At 34.2% G+C, this 19,562-nt stretch overlaps 1 pseudogene; it reads left to right on the forward strand.

Annotated features, from left to right (window-relative positions):
- The first annotated feature begins 7,076 nt into the window (after window positions 1-7,076).
- LOC107501330 lies at window positions 7,077-8,080 on the forward strand (annotated as a pseudogene).
- The last annotated feature ends 11,482 nt before the right edge of the window (window positions 8,081-19,562 follow it).

Below are 19,562 nucleotides of genomic sequence, written 5' to 3' on the forward strand. Positions count from 1 at the left end.
AATCAAGAGTAAGGTAAAGGGTTAAATCTTGATTTTCTAATTGTAGTTTAGTTTGCCACTGCTAAAAAATCTTATTAAAGCTGACAAGTCTGAGAAATATATAGCAGAATCTCAACAGTTACAAAGGAAGCTCAAAGCATGTAAAATCAGGAGAGATGTTACAATGTATACATGAGTTTTGGATGGTTGTGTCAGAACTGATGCTATTAATGTTGAAAAGAAGTGCAAAACAGAGAAGAAAAAAGATAAATGATACACAAAACAAAAGTGGAAGGAAAATATTACTAATATTTTTTTCCCGGGCTTCCATTATGGATATGTTGATATATTTGATGGTTTCTGAAAATTCTCTGAGAATCTGTTCATTTTTCTTTATTCTTTTTTTCTTCCTGCTCCTCAGTCTGTACAATATCTATTGCCTTATCTTAGAGTTCACTGATTCTTTCTTCTACTAGCTCACACTTGTTATTGAGAACTTTGAGCGATTATTCAGTTCAGTTAATACACTTTTTACAGTTTCTATTTTTAAGAAATATTTTTGTCACTATATTGATGTTCTTTGGTCAAATATCATTGTCATACTTTAGTTCTTTGATCACATTCTGTTGATAATTGCTGACTTAAAGTCTCTGTCTGCTAAGTTTGCATTCTGGGTATTCACAGGGACGTTTTCTGTTGACACTTTTTTTTTTCCTGTGCAGGTGCCATATTTTCTTGTTTCCTTACATTTCTTCCAATTTTTTGTTGAAAACTAGACAGACATTTATGTAATATTTTCTTTCAGATTTTGTACCAGATTCCTCTTCCCCCTCCCCCCCCCCCCAAGGTTTGTTGTTGGGTTGTTGTTGCTGCTATTTTATTATTGGTGCTTATTTGTTTAGTAACTTTCCTGAAATAATTCTGCAGGTAGTTTATAAGATAACCTTAGCTTTAATTTCCTGCTTATGTAAGACCTCAAACTCAGCCATTCTCTTTTCCTGTGTTTTTCTTGAGCTTTCTCACAGACTTCTAGGCCTCAAGAATATGTGGAAACTTTTCTAAGTCCCTTATGGTTGTCTAGTTCTGTTGGATTTCCTTTTAAATTCCCAGCCAACCTCTTGCTTGCCGCAACTGAAATCACAGGCATTAGCAGCTGAGTCTTTCTGAGGAATTGCTATTGTTTTGGTAATAACCTGGGAGTAGGATTCCTTCTTTTCTCTACTTCCACTGAGCTGAACTCTGGATCAAATCACATAGCTACTATATTCTAAGAAGAGAGGTGTCCCAGTGAGCTGCAAGTTTGCATAAAACATTGGCTGTGTTCCGGGGACAGTGTTTTTAAAGAAGCTTTAAAATAGGTCATATCTCTTTATTGTCTGAAATTCTACAGGTTTTGATTACCATGCCACTGAACTGGGAAGGGAGAAGGCATGGGAATAGCCCTGAGTGAAAATTTGACACACTCCCTTCCTCTCATCTAACTGAAGTACGTTCTGTGGTTTTGGTTAATTGACAAGAGTTTTTAAATGGTTAGATTTTATTGTTTTACATGTATTTTTGTTGTTTTAAAAGAAGAGTAAGGTCTACGGCCATGCTATGCCGAAAGAGCCCAATCTTGTCTGATCTCAGAAGCTAAGCAGAGTCGGGCCTGGTTAGTACTTGGATGGGAGATCACCTAGGAAGATCAGGTGCTATAGGTATAAAAAATAAAATAAAATAAAAAAATAAGAGATTGTAAGCTGACAAGGTCCTTGCAATCTGTGAGGTCAGCCAAGGATTGCCTCACCTAAAAATAAACAAACAAACAAACAAACAAACAAATAATAAAAGAAGAGTAAGGTCACCAAGTTTTCTGCAATTTCAGATGTTAATCTCCTCTTATGCAATTTATTGAATCGATTTAGCTTTTTATTCAATTAATCTATGATACACTTGAAATTCACAGCACATATATGAGATGTAACACATACCTGGATGCAAGGCTAGAATCTCACGTCATGACAGCTCACACTGGGCCAGAGAACTCTGACACTTCTAGTGATGAGTGTCTATAACCAATAACCTAAATATATAATTTAGTCACTCTTATAGGCAATCTCTCAGTGATAACACATAAGCGGAGGAAAAGTAAAAGATGACCTTCATGAACACTATGGTGATGGGATCACCTATCCTTAACTCTTCTCCTAGACAGTTTCATTTAACTACTATTGTGTAACAAACTATACCCAACATAGTAGCATAAAACAATAATCATTTTATTAATGTTATATTTTCGTGGGCCAGAAATTCAGTGAGGGATCAGCTGGGCTATGCTTCTATACTACATGGAGTAACTCAGTGTTATTCAGCTCATGCCTGGCCTCACATGGAGAGTCGAAAATGGCATTAGTAAATGCCTAGTGTTTTTGTCAGGTGGCTAGAAATCTAGGCTCTGCTATATCACTCTGTCTTTCAATCCATAGTCTTAGAATTTCTCCATGTGGTTCCTCCTACAGAGTTCTTACTTCTTATTTCATAGATCAGAGTTCCCAGAGAATAAGGCTAATTCTTTTTAAATGGATTAAGGGCCTGCAAATAAGACCTGAAACAATAAAATGCATAGAAGAAAATATGAGAACTAAACTCAAGGACTTAAAGAGGATTTTAATGAATTTGACCTCAAAGGCAAGGGAAGTAAAAGCAAAAATAAATGAATGGGATTACATCAAACTAAAAAGCTTCTGCTCAGCTAAAGAAACCATCAATAAAGTAAAGAGACAACCATCCAAATGGGAAAATATATTTGCAAGCAATTTCTTCGAGGGCCAAATATCCAAAATATACAAAGAACTCATATGACTCAATAACAACAACAAAAAAAATGATCCAATCAAAAAAATGGGCAGAGGACCTGAACAGACACTTCTCCCTAAAGGACATACAAATGGCCAACAAATATATGAAGAGATGCTCAACATCACTGGTTATTAGGGAAATGCAAATCAAAACCACAATGAGATCCCATCTCACACCTGGTAGAATAGCTATAATAACAAGTAATAGCAAATGTTGGAGAGGATGTAGAGAAATGGGAACCCTCATCCACTGCTGGTGAGACTGCAAATTGGTACAGCCACTATGGAAAACAGCATGGAGTTTCCTTAAAAAACTAAGAAATGATCTACCATATGATCCAGCAATCCCTCAACTAGGTATTTACCGCAAAGACTTAAAAATCCATATCCAAAAAGATATTTTCACACCGATGTTCATAGCAGCATTATTCACAGTGGCCAGGCTTTGTAAGCAACCGAAGTATCCTACAATAGATGATTGGCTAAATAAGCTGTGGTACATATATACAATGAAATATTACTCTGCATAAGAAGAGAGAAATACTGCCATTTGCAACAACATGGATGGACCTTGAAATAATCATACTAAGTGAAATAAACCAGACAGAAAAGGTTGAAAATTATATGATATCACTTACATGTGAGATATAAACCTAAAAGCAACAAATGAACAGGACAAATAGAGACTCATAGACAATAGACTAGTGGTTACCAGAGGGGAGGTGGAGGGAGGAAAGAAAAAAATAAAAAAATAAAATCTTAAAAAAATAAAAATTAAAAAATAAAAAGTTGTGCCCAGAACTGGTACAACATCACTTCCACTATATATTGATCAAAGCTGTCACAGGTGAAATAGAACCCACCTCTTAAAGGGAAGAAAGACAAAGATTTAATTCCATCTTTGATTTGCCACATAGTTCAACTGTTTGAAAATGAGAGACAAAGATGTTAGCAATTCTCTGGGCTTGCACCTAACCATATCCCTGTGAGTGTCTCTCATCCTAAAGGGCCTCTGAGATGTCCCTAATAAACCTAATAATATTTAGCTTCTCCGGTCAGATAATCTTCCTGATCCACTGAGCGTGACAGTAGCATCACCTTTGGAGAATTACTGAAGCGTCAACAATAGTGGGATTAAGCCTGCACTTTCAAAGATATAAAGGGAAATAGCCACTCTGCATTTGAAGAGATTTCCAAATATGATGTTCTTCTAACTTCCTTTTAAGAATAAGCTATAATCATTGCTGACACATAGTATTGATGTACATTTTATTTCTCTTCCCCTGATAGATCACATAGAAACACAATCTCCTTACTCACCTGTTAGGATGACAAAACCTTTAGCAGGAAAAGTGGCCTCACTTACTTAGTACTACTTTGCCAAATTTTCTTATTGTTCCATCTTTTTGTTCACACACCTATCTGATGCTGCCCCAGGGACACTTTGTCTTGATTACCTCACAAGTCTTATTTGAGACACTTGAAGGAGGCCTATGTAGCTAAGGTACAGAAAACACAGGGGAAAGTGCAGTAAGATTAAGTTAAAGAAAAAGGTGTATACACCTAAACATGTAGAGCCTGTAGGTCACGGTAAGTATTTCTTCTTAATCAAAAATAAAATGGGCATCTACCAGCTTAAGAATAGTATGATTACAACTATGTTTTTGGGGAAAAAAATCATTCTAGCCAAAATTTAGATGATGGATTTGATTGGAGCCAGAGTGGCTCTTGAAAAGACCGATTAGAAATAATATTTTTTTCCTCCAAAAATACGTATGAGTTAAAATCAGTAGAGGTTGATGATTATTCAAATGTATGAGACTTGGTAAGGAGAGAGAAATGTTAAAAATGCTACAACAAAGTTGATAGTGACTTTAAAATTTACTGGATGTTGGATTGGAGAGGTATGAGAAAGAGAAAGTGTTAAGTGACTGCAAGATTTCTATTTTGAGTAAGAAAATATTTTTTCTCATTTTCTGAGAGAAAGAACACTGGATGAGAATTAGACTTGAAAAGAAAATCTCTTTGGGGTATGTCTTTGTAACATTGGAAAAGGAATGTTAGGTAAGTAGTTGAACATATGTGGATATAAAAAAGAGGGTTTGACATGAGATGTAAATTTAAGAGTCATTAGACTTTAAATAATAACTGAAGCCATGGACATGGTTAGGATGGCCTGAAAAAGTGCATAGCAGAAGAGTGAACACTTAAAATGGAAACACTTTATTACGAAATATTTTAGCTTGAGCTAAAAGGACAGAAAAGAGGACACGGTTCCATAGTGTAGCTGTTAGCACATCTGCTTTACACACAGAAAAGTCCCGGATTCAAGCCCCAGTTCAGCCATGGTTGGCTAACATCTCCTATGACCACCCTGAACATGCCGATCTTGGAAGCTAAGCAGAGTCAGGCATGGTTAGTAGTTGGATGGGAAACCACCTAGGAATACCAGGAGCTGTAAGTGTTAAACAAACAAACAAAGAAACAGAAAAGGAAAAAGATAGAAAAACATGAGCCCTCAGAGGCAAAAGGAACAAAATGTTTCAAGAAAAATGTGTATCATAGAATGGCCAATAGTCTCTACTGATAAGTCGAGTAAAAAGAATACTGATTTAGAAATCCATTGAATTTAGTAACAGAAAGATAGGGTAACCAAAAAAAACAGTTTCTAAAGAATGATGTAAATTTTAGTGAGATTAGAGTGATTAAAGACTGCTGTATAACAAAAAAAAAGTTTTAAGAAGAGTGGGTATGAGAGGGTGGAGAAATGTAAAGTGGTAGTGAGAATTGTTGCATTTAAAATAGTAGTATCTTAAGGAGGCACATATTCAATAGTTGATGAAATTTACTGGAATTTACTGGAAGGCAGAAGTTCAAAAGAAAGGACAAAGATAAAATAATTGATAGTGTAAGAATCTTAGGAAGATAGAGACGGGATGCCAGTCACAGGAAAAAGCACACCTTTGACAATGTAATAAGAGATAGTTCTGCAGTATCAATAGCAGAGATTTGAATTAATTCCATCTAACTGACTTAAGTTTTCTCTGTGAAGTAGGTAGCAAGGTATTTGTATGAGAAAGCAAATAAACCCAATTAATGTCGAAGAGTTGTTGGGCACTGAAGATTTTCTATTTGAGGTTGCTGATCAATACATCATGGTTTATGAATTTCCCCAGTTGCAATTGTATACTTGGATGTAAGGTAGAGAAAAAATATTGTTGGGTTCATCCTGAGTAACTGTGTTGCCAGATGGTTGCGACAAAATCACAGGAAGGCAACAAGAGAATTTGTAGTGCTGGCAATAGTGTTATTAAAATGTTGAACTATGGAATTTAAACTAGGTAAGAATGAAAGCAAATAAAATAGGGGGCTAATAGTTCTAAAAATTTTAAAAGAACAATAAAACTGGATTTCCTGATGATTTTTACAAAGGAAAGAGCATAATGAGCAAGCTGGAGAGAAAGGTTTTGATCAAAGATCACAAACCTTGATTTAGTGATCTGTAAAGATAGTGCTTTATCTGTTTTCTTGTTTGACTACTTAGCAACTTTGGGATGGAGGTGATTTATATGGAATACTCAAGAAGGACAAGTTGCATGTGTGGCAGGGGCGGGGGTGTTTAGGGTTTATGAGACCTGGGTTTTTTTCACATATGGTGATCTTATAAAAAAAGAAAGAAGTGAGAATATGCCCCCATAACTCCTACCGACAAGTGAAAACATCAGAATAATAAGGACCATTTTCCAAACTACACATATCCGACATATACTAGAATGCACCGCAAACAAGCTCCAAACATAAATGTAACTTGGTTCCTCTTTCCTCAAATTCCCCATTGAGAATCATTGCTCTAATTGAGTCAGTGTTACTGAGTGTGATGTTTTATCCCTGAATAATGTTAAGGAGGAGGAAAAAAAGGTTATAACTTCTGCAGTATTTCAAACTATTAAAGAGAAAAGATGCTTAAAAGCATATCTTTTTAGATACACTCACTTGCCTTTGAACCTTTTTATCTTCCACATGTGGTATAATGCATTACATATGATAAATAGTCAACAAATATTTTATAAATTACATTTCGGATTATACAAAATTATAATCTAACTATAATTTGCTTAATTGTCGGCTCTGTTATAATCTAGAATTAAAGATTATGCAACAGAGCTGGCAATTCAGATCTCTCTCCCTTCCTGCCACCACCATTTATTTTTTTAATATTTGCATTAAAAAAAATGAACATGTTCTTTTCCATCTTGCAAGATGGCAGATGAAAAAGATACGAAGCTGGACACTAAGGAGAAGAAGCCTAAAGTCAAGAAAGCTAATGCTGGTGGCAAGGTTAAGAAGGGTAACCTCAAGGCCAAAACACTTAACAATGGAAAGCCCTACTGTAGCCAAAACCCTGTCCTGGTCAGAGGAATGGACAGACATTCCTTATCTTCTATGTATTCTCAAAAGACCTTGCATTAGAGGAAGTATTCATCAGCTAAATCCCGGATTAAAAAGAAAAAAAAAAAAGGTTCTTGCTTCTGTGACAAAGCCAGTTGGTGGTGACAAGAATGGTGGTACCCTAGGTTGTGCTTGAAAATTATTAGCTACAGCTAGGAAACATTCGGTCAACCTGTGAGAAAACTTCGGGCTGGTATCACTCCTGGGACCATTCTGATCATTCTCACTGGGTGCCACAGAGGAAAGAGGGTGGTTTTTCTGAAGCAGCCAAGCAGTGGCTTGCTTGCTACTTGTGGCTGGACCTCTGTAGCTCAATTAAGTTCCTCTGCATAGAACACACCAGTAATTTGTCACTGCCACCCCCATTCAAATTGACCTCGGTGGTGTGAAAATCCCTAAACATCTCACTGATGCTTATTTCAAGAAGGTGCACAAGCCCAGACACCAGGAGGGTAAGATCTTCAACAAAAAGAAAAATACCAGATTACAGGGCAACATAAGGTTGACCAGAAAGCCACGCACTTGCAAATTCTGACAAAAAACAAATCTGTTCTTCAGTTTCCGAGCCATCTCTGTCCTGTGTTCACACTTAAAGACGGGGTTTATCCTCACAAACTAGTGTTCTAAATTTATTATGAAGAACCTAATTAAATACTTGATCTGTTAGAAAAAAAATGAACATAATAAAATATAATTCTGAGTCCTTCTGGCAACACTTAACTGTTCTTTTACCTCTGGGCATTTCTCCATTCTCTAGTAACTCTGGGTCATCTTCTTGGCCTCTGGATATCCCATGATGACCAGTTTCTCAACTCAAGAATTTAAGCACTCAGCCTCAGCCTCCAGGTTATATCTTTCTCCCCTTTCTTCTTTCCAGAAAAATTCGGATTCCCTCAACATCTGCTAATGCTCAGCTGTAGTGAACATTCTCTGATCAACTTAAATTATACTAGGTTGGAATTGCCTTATAGCTTTTATTTAAATCTCTTGGAGAGCTTTTTATTTTAAAAGGGGGGGCATAGAAAGCAGGAAGAAGGGAAGACAGAAATGAAAGGAGAGATGGAAAGAATAAAATGGAATAACAGTATGGGCCTGAAGTCAGGTAGAGTCAGTAGAGATAGAGTTTCTTGAAAATTTAAGAAGAACAACCTGAACATTAGGACCCTCAAGGAGATAAACACTTGCAACAAATAAAGGTGAAATAATATGATCCAACGGAAGTTAAATAACATACCCAAAAACATGCAGACAAAACTATATCTCTGTTTTCCAAGCTTTTCCTGATTTGTGACATTACTACTTGGAAACTTGCTCGGTGGACTAGCCATGCTTTATATTATGTCAGCTTCCCAGTACCTGGGACATGGTAGTTAATACATAAATGTTCAACCGGCAAAAAAAAAAATGAAGCTCATCAAATTTCTGATGTAAAAATTCTGCCAGCTATTTAGAGACTGTAAACAATGGTATACTTATGTCAAACTTTGCAGGAAAGTTCCAGCTTCAAAAAACAGGCTCAAAAGTTTATATAAATAAAATTTGCAGAGTTTAGGTCAACTCCATGAATAATGTATTATTATTTTCTCCATTCTGTGGTTTAGGAAAATGAAACACAGAGCGATTAAGTAACTTTCCCCAAGATCACAGATAACAGATGTTTGGGCAAGGATTTGAATTTTATGATTTTGACTTCCGAAGAGTTTATGTTCTTAATTAGTATGCTATAATACCTCACACTTGAACATGTTCTGTAGACTTTGGTCTGCTATGGCTAAGTATATCTCATTAACTATCTTGTTTAATTTAACAAGTGATTATATTTGAAACAAAATTTTAGTCCAATTCCTCAGTTATTGGAAGGAATGGAAAGAAAAGCAGTAGAGATCACCAACTGAAGCAAACCAGGTATCTAACTAGAATTAAGATTTCTTCCTTTCTTCCTCATCATCACCAACACTTAAATGTGGCAAGGTTTGGCTGAAGCTTTACATGCATTTTTTCATTTAATTCTTGTGACAAAACTCTGAAGTAAATATTTTTATAATACCCTCATTTCACAAATAAAACACCTGTGACAGAGAGCGATTACACAACTTGTCCAAAATCAAACTGCTAGTAAGGGGCAGATCCAAATTCAGGAAGTCAGATATTAAAGTATGCACTCTTACCTAATAAAGTACACCATTTCCCCGAAAAACTGCCAGATAATTGTAATGGCCCTTGCAAAACATGTACATGTACCAAACAGAGTGTTCTCAGTAGAGTTCTAAACTGTCACCTGAATACTTTTTTTTTTGTCTGTAATACTTATGTGCAGAAGGAATTAAGCTTATTAGAAGCTGATATGCTTTCACTAGTAGTGTAACATTTATCAAAGTAGAGCCCTCATGTCTCTGGGATAGGAGGAAGGGCGTTACCTTCAGCAATGCTGTAAACAAAGTCAATATTCAACAGTATTCAGTGAACTAATGGTCCTTAAGAAGACATGTAATACTAGAGAGAAAAGACTGGTGAGATAACTCATGACTGCACAGTCATAGCTCTGTGTCCATGTATATGTCAAAAGATGATTATAGGAGGAAAACAATCTTGAAAATTCTCAAGCACTGTATCTTCTTCATCTGCCTTCTTCTTTCCATGCCAAGTAGAAGCTCATTGATGTTCCCCATCTTCAGCCACAATGAATCACACAGACAAGGTAAATAATCTATCATATTCTGTTGGCAGCCAGTAAAAGATGATATGTCGAGAAGTTTAATTTCCCAAGATCCTGCATAAAATCAATCTCACAGAAATGTTTCATTGATCATATTTAAGCCCAGTTGAAAACTACAATGTATTTTATTGGTAGAAGCTTTGCCTGAGACCATACAAATTGTTTCTTCTAAAGACACCCAGGAGTCTCATAAAGGAAGCATTAGAAATTCTGCAGAAGCTCTAGAGTTTGATCTTGACTTGTAGCAGTGTATGTAATTACTGAATGAGGAAAAAGCAACATAAAGATATTAAAGAAGAAAAATGGGGAGGGCTCGGAAGAATTTTACGAAGCAATTATCATTGGGCCATCAGCTCTGTTTTTCAAATGTCTAATTTTCAGGTAGCACTAAAGAGTTTCTAGGGATCCTGTAGGTTTGACCAGCTTTTCTTTGGATGACTTGACTTGACACTCATGAAGTCTACTGTGTTTAAGTGTCAATCAAAGCTATTTATGATCCCTGCAGTACAGCAGTGTAAGAGGGGTAAATGATTTAACATCGGATTTTAGATATATTCTGCTACTGCAAGAAACTGCAGGAGAGAGTGACTAGCTTTTGACAAAACCCATTTACTCTGCTTCCTGCGCGATAGCAGGGCTTCCTTTTGCAGCTTGTCCTGCAGTTCCATGTGGTCCAGTGACTGAGTTCTAGCCAAAGGCATATTTTATTTTATTTATGGTTGTTTTCTTATTATTGTTAGAATTTATTCAAATTTTTATTCTTTTTAAATTAGAAAATGAATTATTACTATGAGTCATACAAAGAATTATTAAAATGAATTATGCTATTATTATATAATAATGAATTATTATAAGTATGAATTAATTATATAATAAAAATTTTACCTGTAGAAAAACTGTTAAAAAGAATGTGAAAGAAATTCCCAGAAACAACTATGGCCAATAGGAAATATATTTACAGACATCTCTCTGTGCAGGTAGATACAGACAGACAGACAGACAAAGAGAGGCTCTTTTACACTTGCTATCTCCGATCCCTCCAGCACCCAGTATCACCTCCAGCACTCTGCTAGCTGTCAGGTCCAGTTGATTTAGCAATGCTTCCAAATCTTTTATTTTTGTTATTGCTGTTGTCTTCCTTCCAATATGTGCTATACACTCTTCTTTTATCAATTTCCTATCACAGTAGAGGAGGACTTAGCATTTTAAATCCAACTCCCTCTCATAATCTTGCTCTCCTTCCCTGAATATTTATATCACAGTTTTCAAATAAATCTCAATTCTGTTTTTACCTTATGACAATAAAAATGTTATTTACTACTAATTTAATTAAGGCATTATGATTATTCTTTATATCTTATATTTTTATTAATTTTCTGGGAGTTATTAACTCTAATATTTTCTTTTCTTTATTATTTATGCCACAGAACAAATGATATATATTATATAAGTAACATACACCAAGATTTTCCTTCAACAAATCTGTCATGTTCTCTCAATATTACTTCTACATGATCAAATTAATCAGATAATCTGCCCATTTCTTTCTTCTCCCAACTTGACTCTGCATGCCCCTTACACACACACACACACACACACACAAATGCACACTACCAGAATAACCTGTTAATCAAGTGAGGATGTTTATGAAACCTCCTGCTGTAAGAAAGAACATATGAAGGAAAACACAGTCTTGGCAGTATCATGCTATCTCAGAAAAGAAAACTTAGAGAAAGTTCTCTATAGGACTTTGGAATTTGAGCTTGAATGGCTGAAGGCTGGGAATTTACTGGGATTCAGAAATGTTAATGAAAAATAGGTTAGAAAAAGAGACAATGCTTTTGAAGTGAGTCTTGGTAAGTATATTGTTTGATAAATTAGTGGTTCTCTCTCTTTTTTTTTTGAATAAAAGAGATACTTGCCCAGATGAAGAAGTTAATAGAGTAAACAATTTGGTTTCCAGGAATTTCCAGAAGAAAATAGTGGCACTATTAGTTATCTTCCATATCTTCCTGGGCAAAAGAAGAAAGTTATTTTGATGGGGAAGAGGCATCTCTGTTCTTAGTCCTGATAATTAAACTAGGTAGACATAGATCACCTCAATAGTTTATTTCTCAGTCTCTTCTTCCCTCCTTCTCTTCTGCTTTCCCTCCTCACTTCCTCCCTTACTTCCTTTTTTATTCTTTTTGAGAACTTAAATGCCTAAAAATGTTTTTACGCCATCTTTGTGTTTGATTGATGGATTGACTGGGTATATAATTCTAGACTAAAACAATATCCTTCAGAATTTTCAAGTCAGTGTTCTATTGTTCTACCAGTTCCAGTATTGATTTTGAAAGTTATAGTGCTCTCTGGCTTATTTCTTTGTAATGATAAAGATTTTCAATCATTAACCTGAGCAATTAGTTGAACTTTTAGACTCTAATCCTTCAGTTCTTAGAAATAGTCCTGAATTAATCCTTTATAATTTTTTATTTTCCATTTACTCTGCTCATTATTTATTGAACATTCATGTATATGATCTGAATTTTTTATCAATTATCCCTAATTCTTACTCTTTTCCCTTTATTTTTCATCTTACGCCTTTTTATTGTTTTCTCAGCTTCCAAATAATGATTAGCATCACTAATATTCTGTTGTTTCCACTCCTTTTCTCTTTCTCTTTGTAGAGCAATATTTTTTTTTATTACTTTATTGATATTTTACTAGAAATTCAAGGAGATGAGATACATTTGGTTTTCAATTTGACATTCATAACCAGAAATCTATAGCTTTTTAGTATAAAACTGTGCATGTTCTTTTCTTTTCTTTATTTTAAAATTTTAATGCTGTGTGCCTTCAACTAATACAACATTGTATGTCAACTGTAATTTAAAAAATTTTAAACATTATAAAAATAAAAAAATAAAATTTTAGATTATGACATAGTAATAAGGTCAAAAGTTTGCCCGTTACATTAATTTATGAAACAATTTTGGGTGTATCCATTCTGTTGTTTTTTTTTCTTTTCTGATTTGTAATTTCTATTAATTTCTGAATTTCATAATCTTGCTTTCCTTAAAAATATAAAAGTAAAAATAACCAAAAGTTTAAAATAGATTAATTTTTTACAACTATTCTTGCTTACTAGTCACATATTTAAAACATTAACCCATATTCCCTTTAGAAAAAAAAGTGTAGCTCACTGCTAGCATGAATTTAATTTTACATAAACATGTTCTTTGAGGCTGAAGCAAATTTGCCTGTTTTCCATGTAAAAACATAAAAACTGTTCTTAGATTTATTTCTAAACAGAACTTGTCTCTAATCCTAATGTAACAGAAGTATATACATAAATTGAATTCATCAAAGAAATCTCGGAATAACAATGATTCAAGAATGATGTTAACATCAGGCATAGGAATGTACCATTTTCTAGGATTTGATATTTTCAGCAATTGAGAATTATTATATTTTGTAAATGGAAACGCTGCTACTAAAAACAGAATGATATACGTAGAATGATGTCATTTGTTTCCAAAGACTATTGAAATACTAGAGAGATGTGAAAATAATAATAAAAGTGAACTATTTTGTGGCAAACTTTGGGGGTAAGGTTAGGATTGTAGCCCATAAATTATCTTGGGGTAAACTTTGCAGCCACAAGAGCCACTGGAGAGTATTCTCAGAGCAAACAAGAAATGGGTTAAAGATTAAGCTGAGCATAATGCTAGTAATTCACTATAAATTTTTATATATAGAATCCTCATATATAAAATAATATAAAAATGATTTTCTAAAGAGTTTTTAATTGGAGAATTGATTTCCTCTTTGGCCAAAGAGTTAGTTAGATTACTATTTTTAATTTTCAATATCTGGAAAATATTCTTTCTTTCTTTTGACATGTAATATTGTTTCGAACATGTGGTTTGCATAATTTCTGCTTTTGAAAATTTAATGAGGTCTCTTTCTTGATCTTATAGACAATGAACAATATTGGTTAGCTGACCCAATTTACAGCCCCTTACCTTGCCACATTTCAGCTGCAGGGGACCATATGACATGTCCCCAAAGTGATGATCTGTTGTGTTTCCTAGTAAGAATTTTACTTTCTTGAAAAAAATCAATCCATTTCCTTTTTTGCCTTGAACATAGATGTTATGTTGCTGATAGCATCAACAGCCATATTAAACCCTGAAGGAAAGGCTGAGAAAATCACAGAAGAAATCTAGTGTGAAATTTTGAGCTTCTGAACCAGCATCAATTACTTTTTCTGGAAATTTTGCTCTGTGAGAAAATAAAAAAGACCCAAAGCAAACAAACAAACAAAAAAATCAAAAGAACAGTTTTGAGCCTCTCTAGGCACATTTTAAGGTACTTGACATACTCTATGTTAATACAGACCTAATATATGATGACTCTATGTGTTCCATAGGCACTTTTAAAAGAGTTATTGACTGTAGTATTCAAAATATTAACATAACATTTACAAATCTATAAATCAGCATTAGAGATGGTATCATTTTATCAGTTATGTTATTATATACTTTTACCTATACTAATCAGTTGAAATGAAGAGAAACCTTAAAATCTGTCCTGAATATTGCATTTCTTAAAATATCTTTATATATTACTAAATGATTTTTGTATATTTAACTTTAGTTGTCACATAAATGTTTTTGACATTTATACTACTACTATTGCTGATTATTTCTATTACCAATTTAATGTTTTATCATCTGCACTTTTTATTTTAAAATTTACTGTGCTGATATTAACTTTGTGATCCCATTTGTTTCATTTATTTTTCTCATCCTTTTAGTTTTAATCTTTATCTTTCTCCTTTTCACTTTTACGTGTTGATTAAATAGTGCAAACACCTGGTAACAAAATTCAAAGGGAACAGGACAGTAGGTGGTGATAAGTAAAGCCCCTTTCGCATTTGTCCCAGCCATGCATCACCCTCTAACAGTTTCTAGTGAATTCAATCCTTCCAGATACAATTTATAAAAAGTGTATTATACACGTAATTTTTATAAAAATATTATCAAAATACACATACTTTTATTTACCTTGCTTATCACCTAACTTGAACTTCTGTATAAAGTTGATTTCATTGTTTTTAATAGCTATGTAGTCTTCTACTATACATATCGCATAAATGTACCAAGCCCCTAGTATGAATATGTATGCTTTGTAGCTGGCATAAAATTGGAGTTTGATTTTTGATTATAGAGAGCAAACTAGATTTATTGTTTGAGTTTTGTTCTTGGCTCAAAGTAACAGAAATCTCTGGCATTAAAGATGTGAAAATGTGTTATCTCACATATTTGGAAACCTAAATGGTATAATCAATGGCCCAATTACATCATCACAGACCCATGAACTTTCTATCCCCCTGATGTTCTATCTTAGGAGTGACTCCATCCTAAACCTCCTTCTCCTTATAGTTTCGAGATGGCCTACAGCATAGACTCTAATTTCTTCCCTTCAATGGAATAAGGCCAGCTTAGACCAGGGATCCACAGAAGGACTAATAAGAGCTTGGAGGGCAACTCTATGCACTAATTAGCTTAAGTTATCCAAAATTATCCTCAGGGTGAGGGAATAATGTGGATATCTTAAAAATATGTAGGTTTTGTTAGAAAAGAGAAAGTGAATAAATATTAGAAATATAACCAAATGTCTAATACATTTTCTCAATTTAAAAGACTTTGGCTTTAATTAGGAAATATTAACTCACATTAATTTTTATTTATTGTCAAAATTAATGCATTTTATTTCAATGTCACTTTTTAAAATGTTTCTTATACTTAGTGTTCTATCATTTTATGAAACTACTTTATTTTCATTTTTTAAATAAATTTGAAAGATATGGATCTTGTTAATATTTTTACTAGTTTCAAATAAAATTAATATATTTGCTTCTAATTCTCAATAATAAGAATAAAACAGAATCTAACGCTTCATTATATAAATGTTATATAAAGAATCTATATTATATAAAGAAATGAGCATACTTTTACTTTCACCCCACCATCTTTCCACTTTTTTCCATAAATTGAGGCATTAATCACTATTATTGTTCATTACTTGTATTGTGTATGTTATATGTAAAGAATTATTTTTATATTTACTTTCCATATTGCTGCACAATTAAAGAAATTTATGATTAATGCTATGCCTGACTAGTTTTGAATTTTACCACTAGTTCTTTCTTGTTATGGATTTCCCATTTACAAATTTTTGTTTGATTGATCACGTGTTCAGTAACAGTATATCTGAAACTGTTTTCCTAGAAGCACAGCTGGTTCAGCAAGATGACATAATTTCGATTTGGTTAGATTCCCCTTCCCACCCCCCCAGCATAGACTTAGCCATAAGGTGTACTTGCCCAGGGTCTAAAATCATTAGCTAAAGATGCAAAGAAGCAAGGACTGTGAGGACACTTTCTGGTGGCTAAGAATATAGAGAATCACTGTTGCGAGAAGCCATAGAAACAACAGAACTAACAGTGGCCTTTAGTGCCAATAAGTTTTGGTGGTCATTGTACAAATTGTTGCATCCAGTGTTGAGTCCCTGACCTGTTTCCTGCCTGTTTTATAATCTCAGTTTTAGTGAATCTATAAGTGACCTAAAATCCTACTAACTTCATGTTTTGCTTAAATTGTTCAGAGTTGATTTCTGATGTTTAAAACGAAATCTTCCTAGACTGTTCCCTGTACTGACAGGGTTAAGCTTCCAACATTCAACTGTTTTTCTTTTTGCTTTGGCCTCTCAGTGAACCACAATTTTCATGTGCTGCCTCTCTGCACTAGGAAATAAATATCTAACAAGCACTTTCCCCAATGGTCTGATAGCCAGTCCTCAACCCCAGCCCCAGGCTCTTTAAATCAAAAGGTTTAAGGGGAATTTTTTTCAAGAGCTGCTCTACATGCTTCCAACTGACATTTATTTTTATTCAGAGAGGTTGCTGGAAGTCAGCCTTCACTGAACTGCCTCACTTCTTCCCATCAGCTATCTAGAAATTTCTCAAAGATTCTGATATCTCAGCGAATCCTTCATTGGTTACCAATATTAATGTTAGTCCCCCCCCCCGTCCCCCCGCTTCTTATTCCATTGACTATTTTATTGGTGATCCAAAAAATGCACAGCTCATCTTACTGTATCATCAGATTTTACTGCTCAACCATTTACGTGTGCTATATACGGTAATAAGTAAAATAAAGGTATGTTCTAGCTGCATTAATACTAGGCTGATGGAAGGAAGCTTGTACATTGCTTTAGCTCTTGAATGAATGTCTGAGGATGAACTCACTCTGCCTTTGTACTTGTTGATTAAAAAAAAAAAAGTTTAAAAAGGTGATGTCTATATTGAAATGGACCCTGAACCCTAGTTTTAATTGTTACATTTCAAGGTGGTATATATTCTAACCCTTGAGTATCTGAACAACCACCTCCTTCTGTACTTGACAATTATAACCATTAAATACCTTGTGACTTGTATAATGCTTTCTTCTTTACTTGGAATTTTGCCTCACTTGTTTTCACTCTGACCTTAGGAAATCAATCAATCCTAAGATTCACTCTGTTCCTGATAGTCCACCCTCAGGACATTTTAGCAGAGTCAACAAGCAATGAAAACCATGCACTCACTTTTCCTAACAAAATGTCATTTGGAATTGTCTGTGTAGTAGTCTCCCTTGCCGCAATCTTATATGACTGGGTTTATTTATATCATAACAGATTTGTTTATTTATGGAAAAAGATTTTCATATTCCCTACACATATACACAGTATTTGGAAGATAGAAAAGAATCTCTCTATTACCCTATATCATTTTCATTAATTCAGGATTTAAATTCTCATTTTAATATAAGCTCAACGCTTTCTTTTTCTATTAATTTACTCAATTCGCTTAAGCTATTGATTTACTCATAAAGAGACATGTTCTCAAAATTATCTTCTTTGATTTCTTCCTGACCTTATTTCTGTCATTAGTTAAAATCTCATTACAAATAAGCACAGAGCTCTGTATTTTAATGGCAAAAAACATTTAAAAATAAATTACAAGTGTTTTATTTATATCTCAACCTAAGAAAGAGAAAAACAAAAGAAAAAAGGCAAGCAGGATAAAAATAAATGAGGAAGATCGAAAGTCAATATTTCTGCAACCCTAGATGTAAAGGCTTTCTTAAATTTTGACAAATTGGTTTTATGGCTTTGTAATTCAGGTGCACTGTGCATTAAATTCCAAGAAATTTCTTTCAAATATTTTTCCCACAAATCCTGTTAATTAAAAAATATATATATTTATAAATGATTCAGTACTGCATTTTTAAAAATAATTATGTTATTAGCCAATGTTTTCTTTAAATTCATTACTTTATAGTTCACATTTCTTTTAAGTAATTTACATAACTCCTCAGAACATATTTCAGGAATTTTTTTAGTGTCTGGTCTCTTATTTATAAGAATAAACAATTTTTAAGCTAATCTTAAAGTACTATAATCATTAAATAAATCACTTTAAATAAGTTGCTTATATGAACTCTCTTGCCTGAGAATCCCTTTGAAACTCCCAGGACAAGATTACTGTTACTAATGGGTTTATCTGGTTGTCATTGATAGTTCAGCGAACACTCTTCAGTCTAGAGAGGAACACCCTAGAGATCCTTTATTTTTCCCATGAGAGATCCTCAATGATGAAAACCAATATGGAAAATCTATAGTAATCAGAAAGTGGTAGCAGCAGTGTCATATCAGGTGACAGTGATGTGGATGTGAAGACTCCACTTGACCCCATTTCTACACAGTCCCCTTCTCCCTCTGGGGATCTGATAGGGGAACCTGCTTCTCTCTCTGCCTAGGGGTTACTTATTCATCATCACAAATCTGACTTTCACTTGAGCCCTGTTCTTCTGGAAAACAAGGAAGGTTTAGAAACCTGCTTAGCCTTTATTATGTTCCTGAGAATGGCTTAATGCAAAGAACCATCATTCTCCATATGTCTGATTTAAGATTCAAGGATGCCTCTTGTTTATCTAAGATGAGGCCAGGCACAAACACTCCAAATTCCTATTCTTGGTCTCAAAAATGATTAGTTGAATTGTTTGTTTCCACTGATAAATCAGAACAAAATACTTGTAAACCAAATTTTATTTACGATTCTTTATTTCCAGGCTTCTGAAACTTGGCTCACATTCAGCCTGAGTGAGCATACAGCTCATCCTAAGTCCCAGAAAATAGGCTGACCATAGTATAAAACATTCTCTGATCCACTGTCCTGATCATGCCACCTGTCATCCAGTTATTTCTAGCCTTGCTTACTCCTCTAAGAGAAAACTCTTTTTGCCTAGTCCTTGAGATGCCAGCAGATCTTATGTCACAAGGTTCTCATATCGTAATTCCTCTCTCCCTACTGCATTAGTCTCTCCTCCACCTCCACTCCCCCTTGTGGTATGCTTTCTGAATAAAGTCTGCCTTTACTGAGTCCTTTTTTAAAAATGAGTTATCATGTATTATAAAACCACTTTATAACAAGAACTAAAATTTAATGGAACCAATACTGTTCATCCAACAATAGTGGTGGGAAAGATGGA

This window comes from Rousettus aegyptiacus, unplaced genomic scaffold (genome assembly GCF_014176215.1).
Source record: "Rousettus aegyptiacus isolate mRouAeg1 unplaced genomic scaffold, mRouAeg1.p scaffold_m13_p_11, whole genome shotgun sequence".
NCBI classification, from domain to species: Eukaryota; Metazoa; Chordata; class Mammalia; order Chiroptera; family Pteropodidae; genus Rousettus; species Rousettus aegyptiacus.